A 10,677-nucleotide genomic window follows, 5' to 3' on the forward strand; every position below is an offset into this window, starting at 1 on the left:
GCATCGCACGGGGGCGGCGGCGGCAGGCGTGGACGCGCGCAACAAGCACGCGAGCGCGGCCAAGGCGTGGGCGAGCGCGTGAGAGCGGAGCAGCGGGCGGGCACGGGAGAGGGACTCCGGACGCAGCAACGACGGGCTCGCGATGGCACCAGCGAACGCGTGCGATTTGGGCGGCTCGGACACGATGAGCCCGAGCTAATGGCCACGGCGGGAAAACTAGCTAGAGGACGACCGCGAGAGGGAGAATCGAGGGGAAAAGTAGAGGAGCTCACAACGAGTCTTACGTAGGCGAAGGAGAGGTCGGGGAAGGCTTGACAGCAAAGCAATCGAAGACGGGCGTCCGACGGATCCGAGGTTGAAGAAGAGCACGATGGCGACCGTGTGGCACGAGGCTGCTCGAACCCGTGCCCGTAGTTGACAAAGATGAAGATGGCACTCATCCTGGACACGGCAGCGTAGCTCGGGGTGGTCGGTAGCCACGTCAACGACAAGGCGCGGCGACAGGTGCGCTCGGCCTTGTGGGGGAAAGAGAGGGAGAGAGCGTGGGAGCAGCAGGTGGCGCTAGTGAAAGTGGTTGTAGGTGGGGGGCAGAGGCGTCGCGGCCTTATCTCTAGGCGAAGCCGGCGAGGTAGTCGGGCAGCGACCACCGAGCGCGGGTGTGCGCTGTTCGGTCGGACGAACAGTGCAGAGGTAGGGAGACGACCCGGGCGTGGGGCTGGTGGGTTGGGTCGGCCTAGGTGGTGGCCGGTGGGCCGAGGCCCATGGGAGAGGGGGTGGCCTTTGCTTTTATTTTAGTTTTTGTTTTCTGTTTTACTTATTTTCTTCTCTATTTTATTTTATTGTTTAATTCGTTTTTGTTTTCTAAAATATACAATTGGCACCAAAAATAGTGTTGCAATTTAAGCCTCTCTAATAACAAGTTTGACCACTAAAGAAAATAGTCTAGCATTTCATAATAATAAAAGGCATTTAATTAAACGTTTAAATCACTATTTTGTTTATTTTTGAACATGTAAGCACATTATAAAAATGTGGTCTCTCCTCTAATATTTATTATGGATTATTTTCCACCTCTAGAACATTTTAGTTTTAATGTTTGAAAACTTTATTGTTTGACTTTATTATAAATTTGAATTTTGGATCGGTTTTGAACTAATGTGATATTAACCACATCAATCGTGGTGACGTGGCATCATTAGTAGAGGTTACTGTAGCTTAATGATCCGGGCGTCACACCTCTGTGATCGATTCCCCCCTCCGGCGGAGCACCGGAAAAGGCCCCGAGATGGGATCTCACGGGTACAGAAGGTTGTGGCAGTGGAAATAGGGTTTTGTGGTGCTCCTGGATGTTTTGAGGGTATATGAGTATATATAGGCGAAAGAAGTAGGTCGGTGGAGCCACTAGGGGCCCATGAGGGTGGGGGGCACGCCCTCCTGCCTCGTGACTTCCTTGCTGCTTCCTTGACATCTACTCCAATTCTCCTCGGTTGCGTTTGTTCCAAAAACGATCGTCGCGAAGGTTTCATTCTATTTGGATTCTGTTTGATATTACTTTTCTGCGAAACACTGAAATAGGCAAAAAAACAGTAATTTGCACTGGGCCTTCGGTTAATAGGTTAGTCCCAAAAATAATATAAAAGTGCATAATAAAGCCCATTAAACATCCAAAACAGATAATATAATAGCATGGAACAATCAAAAATTATACATACATTGTAGACGTATCAATGTTCACTGACAGAACTATTCTCCTCCATTTGCAGCTGTAGAACTTATTGGAGACTTCATATCTCTCAATTCGGGCATTTGCTTGAAATATTAACTTCAACTCCTGAAACATCTCATATGCTCCATGACATTCAAAACATCGTTGAAGTCCCGGTTCTAAGCCGTATAGCATGGCACACTGAACTATCGAGTAGTCATCAGCTTTGCTCTGCCAGGTGTTCACAACATCTGGCGTTGCTCCTGCAGCGGGTTTGTCACCTAGCGGTGCTTCCAGGACATAATTCTTCTGTGCAGCAATGAGGATAATCCTCAAGTTACGGACCCAGTCCGTGTACTATGCTTCTGGAACGTGTGGAAGAAGCGAGAGTCTTTGCACAACTATTTTTGAAATACAATACTCGCTCCGTCCCATAATATAAGGTCGTTTTCGACACTACACTAGTATCAAAATATGCGAAGGAGTGAGTAGTTTGCAGAACTCGCAGCTGGTTTTCGGTTGTTGTGTAGTGCACATGTCTCCCACGGCAGCATGTTCATTTCCCGTCCCGTTTCGTCCCGTCGCCGTAGAGGCCGATCCATCCAGTGACAGTCAAAGCCTCATAAGAAAGAGAGAGGCAGAGAGAAGCAGAGGTGGCCATGTGTCATGTGTGCTTCTGCGTGGTCAGCAGAGCTAGTTTTATACTCCTAAGTGTGGAGCCTGCGGGCTGCGTCGACGTAAGGGGAAGAAATCGACGGTTACGCTCTCATGTCAGTTGTACTAGCAACAGCAAGTAGGAGGAGTAGATGACAGAGCAATGCGGCGGACACCGGCACGCTGATCGATAGTGCTGGGACGTACATGTACACGTCAGGGGAAGTTGTGGACAGTGGAATGAAGATCATGCATGCTCTCCACGAGCCTCAACTGAAATCGACAAAATGGAACATGTCGACTCGGAGGGGGGCCAGTGCTCCCCGAAGCTCCGTGCTCCTGGCCATTGGTTTCTGTCTCATAAAAAAACATCTGTGCGAAAACATGACCCCCGAACCATAGAGGACTATACTGAGGAGGACCTTAGAGCATATATAGCCCGACTTGACAAATCTGGTCTCTCAAATGCTCGCGGACGCGTCTGCGACGACTGGCCGGGCACCTCTCAAATGTTACGCCGCACACCCACATACAACAAATTCTGATCCTCAAATTCATACAAACCATGCACGTTGATCATACAATACAAACTGCCCGAATGTCAAAGTTCGAAACAAAGCAAAGCAAATCATTGTTCAACAAACCGGACATGGCAAAATGAAATCAATGTCCGAGGGTGATGGATGACCTCGGATCACTTGCTCGGCGCCTGCTTCGAGTGGAATGCGTCCTTCTCATCCTGCTCCGCCTGCATCCGGACCGCCTCCTCCGACTGCATCCGAGCCACAGCTGTCCTCGCCGCCTCGTACTTCCTACGATCATTGATCTCCATCTTCTTGTCTGCAAGCCACTTCTTCGAATGCTCATCATAGAGGGTCTCGTCCGCCAACATGGTCCTCGCATCTTCCGCGCCCCGTGTGAGTTGCAACATCTCCTTCTCGAGCTCTATGTCACCAAATGTCTTGGCCTTCTCGAGCTCTCATTTGATCGCCGCTTGTTTCTTCTCCAACTCGATCTTCTTCCTCTCAATTTCGAGCTTCTTCTCCCCCCTCTTCCGGTCCCACTCTATCCTTTCCTTTTGCGCATCCAACATGAGCTTGTACCTCTCCTCCTTCTTGCTCTCCCTCACCAAAAAATGCCCGTCCATGTTGATGATATTTTGGTAGCCGCGGCATCACGCGCGGCACATGCCTTCTCCCACTTGTTTCACATGACTTGGCGGTTGTCCTTTAGCACGATGCCCTTTTCATTCTCCATGACAATGTCATCCTCTTCATTGCCCAACCCAATTGATTGGTTGGAGCTTGAGTCATCATTCCTTTTCTTGTCGGGCTTGAGGTCGGCCACAACTTGGTTCCACATCAGCTTGCCATTCAATATGACCCAACAATGGCTAAAAGCAAAATGGCTTCTTCTCCACCTCGTAATACAAAGTGGCGGCCACCGCCATCTAGCGAAGAACATATGTATGAGCACGAAAATACAAACACAAGAAGCATATACAATGGACGACAATATGAGGCAATCGAGCTTACGAGAATTGCGACTCCCATCCCACTTTGAGGGCATTTGTCCACTTGTGCGTAGTAGCCTACGTGCTTGTTCACTTCCCCTTGAATGACACCCCAATGATGTTGGAGAGATGCCACATTGCGAGTGGTCATGATAGGATGCGGCACCACATACTCACTTTGCTCATGGTACTCCTTGAAATTCTTCGTCCAATTCCCCTTTTGCTCAGTGCCGCATATTGGATCCAGCACTGTCGCCAACTAAGTTTTGACCAACAATATGTCCTCAAATCTTGAGAGTGCCGGACCTCTTGCCTTCGGCGTCTTGGTCTTCTTCTTCTTGCTCGGATGTTGTTCCATCTTCAAATGCGGTGGTGGCCTCCAAACCATACTCCATTTTGGTCGGTTCTTCATTGTCATTGATCATGTTCGACAAGAACGCCTCCTACATGATTCAAATTTGCAAGCATTCATCATGAGCAAATGAACTAGTGGTCTATGCTAAAATATGATCAGACAAGAGTAAAGAAAACATACTGACTCTTGTTCGGTCATTTCGTCGAACGCGTTGAGGGCAGCCCGGGCATTGACGGAGCCTGTGCTCATCCGCGCCCGAACGAGCTGCGGTGAGTCACACACGTCGATCACCGGCATCTGCGTGGGCGGAAAGCTCTCCGGAATGGCCCAGCTGAAGGAAATATACCCTAGAGGCAATATTAAAGTTGTTATTTATATTTCCTTGTATCATGATAAATGTTTATTATTCATGCTAGAATTGTATTAACCGGAAACTTAGTACATGTGTGAATACATAGACAAACAGAGTGTCACTAGTATGCCTCTACTTGACTAGCTCATTCATCAAAGATCGTTAAGTTTCCTAGCCATGGACAAAGAGTTGTCATTTGATAAACGGGATCACATCATTAGAGAATGATGTGATTGACTTGACCCATCTGTTAGCTTAGCACGATGATCGTTTAGTTTATGCTATTGCTTTCTCCATAACTTATACATGTTCCTATGACTATGGGATCATGAAACTCCCGAATATCGGAGGAACACTTAGCATGCTATCAAACATCACAAGTAACTGAGTGACTATAAAGATGCTCTACATGTGTCTCCGATGGTGTTTGTTGAATTGGCATAGATCGATATTAGGATTTGTCACTCCAAGTATCGGAGAGGTATCTCTGGGCCCTCTCGGTAATGTACATCACTATAAGCCTTGCAAGCAATGTAACTAATGAGTTAGTTGCGGGATGTATCATTACGGAATGAGTAAAGAGACTTGCCAGAAACAAGATTGAACTAGTTATGATGATAACGACGATCGAATCTCAGGCAAGTAACATACTGATGACAAAGGGAATAACATATGATGTTATGTGGTTTGACCGATAAAGATCTTCGTAGAATATGTAGGAACCAATATGAGCATCCAGGTTCCGCTATTGGTTATTGACCGGAGATGAGTCTCGGTCATGTCTACATAGTTCTCGAACCCGTAGGGTCCACACGCTTAACGTTCGGTGACGATCGGTATTATGAGTTTATGTGTTTTGATGTACCGAAGGTTGTTTGGAGTCCCGGATGTGATCACGGGCATGACGAGGAGTCTCGAAATGGTCGAGACATAAAGATCGATATATTGGAAGCCTATGTTTGGACATCGGAATGGTTCCGTGTGAGTTCGGGCATTTACCAGAGTACTGGGGGGTTACCGGAACCCCCCGGGGAGTATATGGGCCTTATTGGGCCTTAGTGGAAAAGAGGAGAGGAAGGGAAAGGTGGAGGGCGCGCCCCCTAGCCCAATCCAAATTGGGTGGGGGGCCGGCCCCCCTTCCTTCCTTCTTTCCCTCCCTTCCTTCTATCCTACTCCTACTAGGGTAAGGGGGGAATCCTACTCCCGGTGGGAGTAGGACTCCCCCTAGGGCACGCCATAGAGAGGGCCGGCCCTCCCCTCCTCCACTCCTTTATATACGGGGGAAGGGGCACCCCATAGACACACAAGTTGATCTCTTAGGCGTGTGCGGTGCCCCCTCCACATATTTCCACCTCGGTCATGTCGTTGTAGTGCTTAGGCGAAGCCCTGCGTCGGTAACTTCATCATCACCATCATCACACCGTCGTGCTGACGAAGCTCTCCCCCGACACTCAGCTGGATCTAGAGTTCGTAGGATGTCACCGAGCTAAACGTGTGCTGATCGCGGAGGTGACGTACCTTCGGTGATAGGATCGGTCGGATCGTGAAGACGTACGACTACATCAACCGTGTTGTCATAACGCTTCCGCTTACGGTCTACGAGGGTACGTGGACAACACTCTTCCCCTCTCGTTGCTATACATCACCATGATAGATCTTGCGTGTGCGTAGGAATTTTTTTGAAATTACTGCGTTCCCCAACAGTGGCATCCGAGCCAGGTCTATGCGTAGACGTTATATTCACGAATAGAACACAAAGGAGTTGTGGGCGTGGGTATAAACGTATTGCTTCCCATCACTAGTTGATTCTTGATTCAGCTGTATTGTTGGATGAAGCGGCCCAGACCGACATTACGCGTACGCTTATGCAAGACTGGTTCTACCGACGTGCTCGCACACAAGTGGCTAGTGGGTGTCTATTTCTCCAGCTTTAGTTGAATAGAATTCAATGAACATGGTTCTTTCTGAAGATCAAAAAGCAATCACTATACCGCGTTGTGGTTTTTGATGCGTAGGTAAGAACGGTTTTTGCTCAGCCCGTAGCAGCCACAGAAAACTTGCAACAACAAAGTAGAGGACGTCTAAATTGATTTTGTAGGGCATGTTGTGATGTGATATGGTCAAGACATGATGCTAAATTTTATTGTATGAGATGATCATGTTTTGTAACAGAGTTATCGGCAACTGGCAGGCGCCATATGGTTGTCGTTTATTGTATGAAATGCAATCGCCATGTAATTGCTTTACTTTATCACTAAGCGGTAGCGATAATCATAGAAGCAATAGTTGGCGAGACGACAACGATGCTTCGATGGAGATCAAGGTGTCAAGACGGTGACGATTGTGATCATGACAGTGCTTTGGAGATGGAGATCAAAGGCACAAGATGATGATGGCCATATCATATCACTTATATTGATTGCATGTGATGTTTATCCTTTATGCATCTTATTTTGCTTAGTTCGGCGATAGCATTATAAGATGATCTCTCACTAAATTTCAACATACAAGTGTTCTCCCTGAGTATGCACCATTGCTATAGTTCATCGTGCCGAGACACCACGTGATGATCGAGTGTGATAAGCTCTACGTTCACATACAACGGGTGCAAGCCAGTTTTGCACATGCGGAATACTCGGGTTAAACTTGACGAGCCTAGCATATGCAGATATGGCCTCGGAACACTGAGACCGAAAGGTCGAGCATGAATCATATAGTAGATATGATCAACATAGTGATGTTCACCATTGAAAACTACTCCATCTCATGTGATGATCGGACATGGTTTAGTTGATATGGATCACGTGATCACTTAGATGATTAGAGGGATGTCTATCTAAGTGGGTGTTCTTAAGTAATTTGATTAATTGAACTTTAATTTATCATGAACTTAGTACCTGATAGTATTTTGCATGTCTATGTTGTTGTAGATAGATGGCCCGAGATGTTGTTCCGTTGAATTTTAATGCGTTCCTAGCGGCAATAATAAAATGGTTATTATTATATTTCCTTGTTCATGATAATTGTCTATTGTTCATGCTATAATTGTGTTATCCAGAAATCGTAATACATGTGTGAATACATAGACCATAACATGTCCCTAGTGAGCCTCTAGTTGACTAGCTCGTTGATCAATAGATGGTTACGGTTTCCTGACCATGGACATTGGATGTCATTGATAAAGGGATCACATCATTAGGAGAATGATGTGATGGACAAGACCCAATACTAAGCATAGCACAAGATCGTGTAGTTCGTCTGCTAGAGCTTTTCTAAGTGTCAAGTATCATTTCCTTAGACCATGAGATTGTGCAACTCCCGGATACCGTAGGAGTGCTTTGGGTGTACCAAACGTCACAACGTAACCGGGTGGCTATAAAGGTGCACTACAGGTATCTCCGAAAGTGTCTGTTGGGTTGGCATGAATCGAGACTGGGATTTGTCACTGCATATGACGGAGAGGTATCTCTAGGCCCACTCGGTAATGCATCATCATAATGAGCTCAGTGTGACTAAGTAGTTGGTCACGGGATCATGCATTACAGAACGAGTAAAGTGACTTGCCGGTAACGAGATTGAACGAGGTATTGGGATACCGACGATCGAATCTCGGGAAAGTAATGTACCGATTGACAAAGGGAATTGTATACGGGATTGCTTGAATCCTCGACATCGTGGTTCATCCGATGAGATCATCGTGGAACATGTGGGAGCCAACATGGGTATCTAGATCCCGCTGTTTGTTATTGGCCGGAGAGTTGTCTCGGTCATGTCTGCATGGTTCCCGAACCCGTAGGGTCTACACACTTAAGGTTCGATGACGCTAGGGTTATTAGGAAGACTTGTATGTGATTACCGAATGTTGTTCGGAGTCCCGAATGAGATCCCGGACGTCACGAGTAGTTCCGGAATGGTCCGGAGGTGAAGATTTATATGTAGGAAGTTGTCATACGGTCACCGAAAAGGTTCGGGGGCATATCGGTATTGTACCGGGGCCACCGGAGGGGTTCCGGGGGTCCACCGGGAGGGGCCACCTCTCTCGGAGGGCCTAATGGGCTGTAGAGGAAAGGGAACCAGCCCTGCATGGGTTGGGCGCATCCCCCCTTGGGCCCATGCGCCTAGGGTTGGGTGGGACCCTAAAGGGGGCGCCCCCTTGCTTGGGGGGCAAGCCCCCTCCCCTTGGCCGCCGCCCCCTCTCTAGATCTCATCTAGAGGGGCCCGGCCCCCTTCCTCCTTCCCCTATAAATAGAGGGGCAAGGGTAGGGCTGCACATCACATCCAAGGTGCAACCCCTCCCCTCCCCAACACCTCTCCTCCTCCGTAAGTGATGAAGCTATGTACCTGGGGTAGGAGCACGGACCCGTCCCAAAGAGTCCTGCCCAAGGACATCCCTAGAAGAAATCGTCCATCAATCGACTTGAAGGTACTTCACTCGACGGGTACAAGACACTCGACCAAGATGCTACCACTCGACCAAGAAGCTACCACTCGACCATGAAGCTATTCACTTGACTACCAGGAGATCTACAGTCACTCCGTAGGCAAACGGTCAGCTGTTAAGTAGTCTTCATGGTCATTACAGCACTTTATTAGAGGCGTTACCAGTAACGCCCCATCTTAAATGTACTTTAAAACCCTGCATTACTGAGGGCAGGAGGGGGTCGGCGAACTCTATATAAGCCACCCCCTCCTCAGTAGGAAGGGTTCGCACCCTTGTAATCCATACACGCATAATCCAGTCGACTGCCTCCGGGATCCGAGACGTAGGGCTATTACTTCCTCCGAGAAGGGCCTGAACTCGTAAACCTCGCATGTAAAAACTTCCCAATAGCTAGGATCTAGCCTCTCCATACTCACCCCCTACATCACTGTCAGAGTTAGAACCACGACAGTTGGCGCCCACCATGGGGCAGGAATCTTAGCGCTTAGTTGGAGAAGTTGTGATTTTTCTCGATCCCTTTGATCATGTTTTCTTGCGGAGTTTTGGTGGAGGACCGCAAGATCCGTCTCGGCGCGCTCACCTTCATCATCGACGACTCCGCCTGGCTTCAGGAGGCACCACTCGACATCGACGCGCTCCCCGTCCGCGGCGCGACGCATTTCCGCGCATGCGTTCGTGGCGTCCTCCTGCGGCAACCGTCGACCCAATATGGGTCGGCCCCCGTATCGTCTCCCCGCCCTGTCTCCCACCAGCGCAAGCGCTCCGGTCGGTCAAGACTTCAGAGGTGGGTGAGGCACGCCGTGGCCCGCCAATCGGCAGCCCCACAAGTCGCGGCAATCGAGCCTGTCGAATCCCTCCACGGCCTGCTCGACCTGTCGACTGGCTCCGCGGAGACCGCATCCGAGTGCGACAGCAGTGATCCAGCGGCTGAGGTCCTGGCGGTCGATGGAACACACAGTCCCCCCGGGTTCCCTCGCACTGATGGAGGCGCGGGTGGGGGCAATCCGTCGCATCCCCACGACGAGTACCTCCCCGAACCTCTCACGTCATTACAGCGAGAGGAGCTTCGCCGCCGAAACATGGACGCGCTCCGCACTCCTATCGTCGGAGAGACCCCCGAGGCCCGGGCCTTGGAGGACGCGCGTTTGGCCAACTTGGCCGAGCGCACTCGACTGGAGAATCTTCAGCGAGCACTCGACGAGCAAGCGCGTCAGCGGGCTCCCGAGTCTAGACGACGCCAGCTCTTCCCGCCGACGCAGGTATACCGAACCCCAGTTCAGAATTTGGCCGCTGCGGCCCGTATAGCAGAATCAATTCAGCCCTCCCAGTCGGAGGCGGGCAGGGGCTTGTTGCAGATCAGAGCGCTGCTCCGGGCGGCGGGAAACCAGAATTCTGCTGTCTCTCAGTCGCGGAACAGGATCCACAGTCGATCCGTTGCGACGGATACAGTCGAGTCGGCTCATAGCCCGAGATCGCCCCCGAGGCGTGAGGGACGTGGCGACCAGCATGATCAGTACAGGAGGAATGAGCTGTACGATCGCCGGTTCGACCGTGATGATCGACGTCGAGTGCCAACCCCTCCCCCGAGGAGTGGGTCATATGCGCCTCGACGGCAAGATGACAGACACCCTCATAGTGTTGGGCAGAGGATTCCAGT

The sequence above is a fragment of the Triticum urartu genome, chromosome 7, assembly GCF_003073215.2.
Source record: "Triticum urartu cultivar G1812 chromosome 7, Tu2.1, whole genome shotgun sequence".
NCBI classification, from domain to species: Eukaryota; Viridiplantae; Streptophyta; class Magnoliopsida; order Poales; family Poaceae; genus Triticum; species Triticum urartu.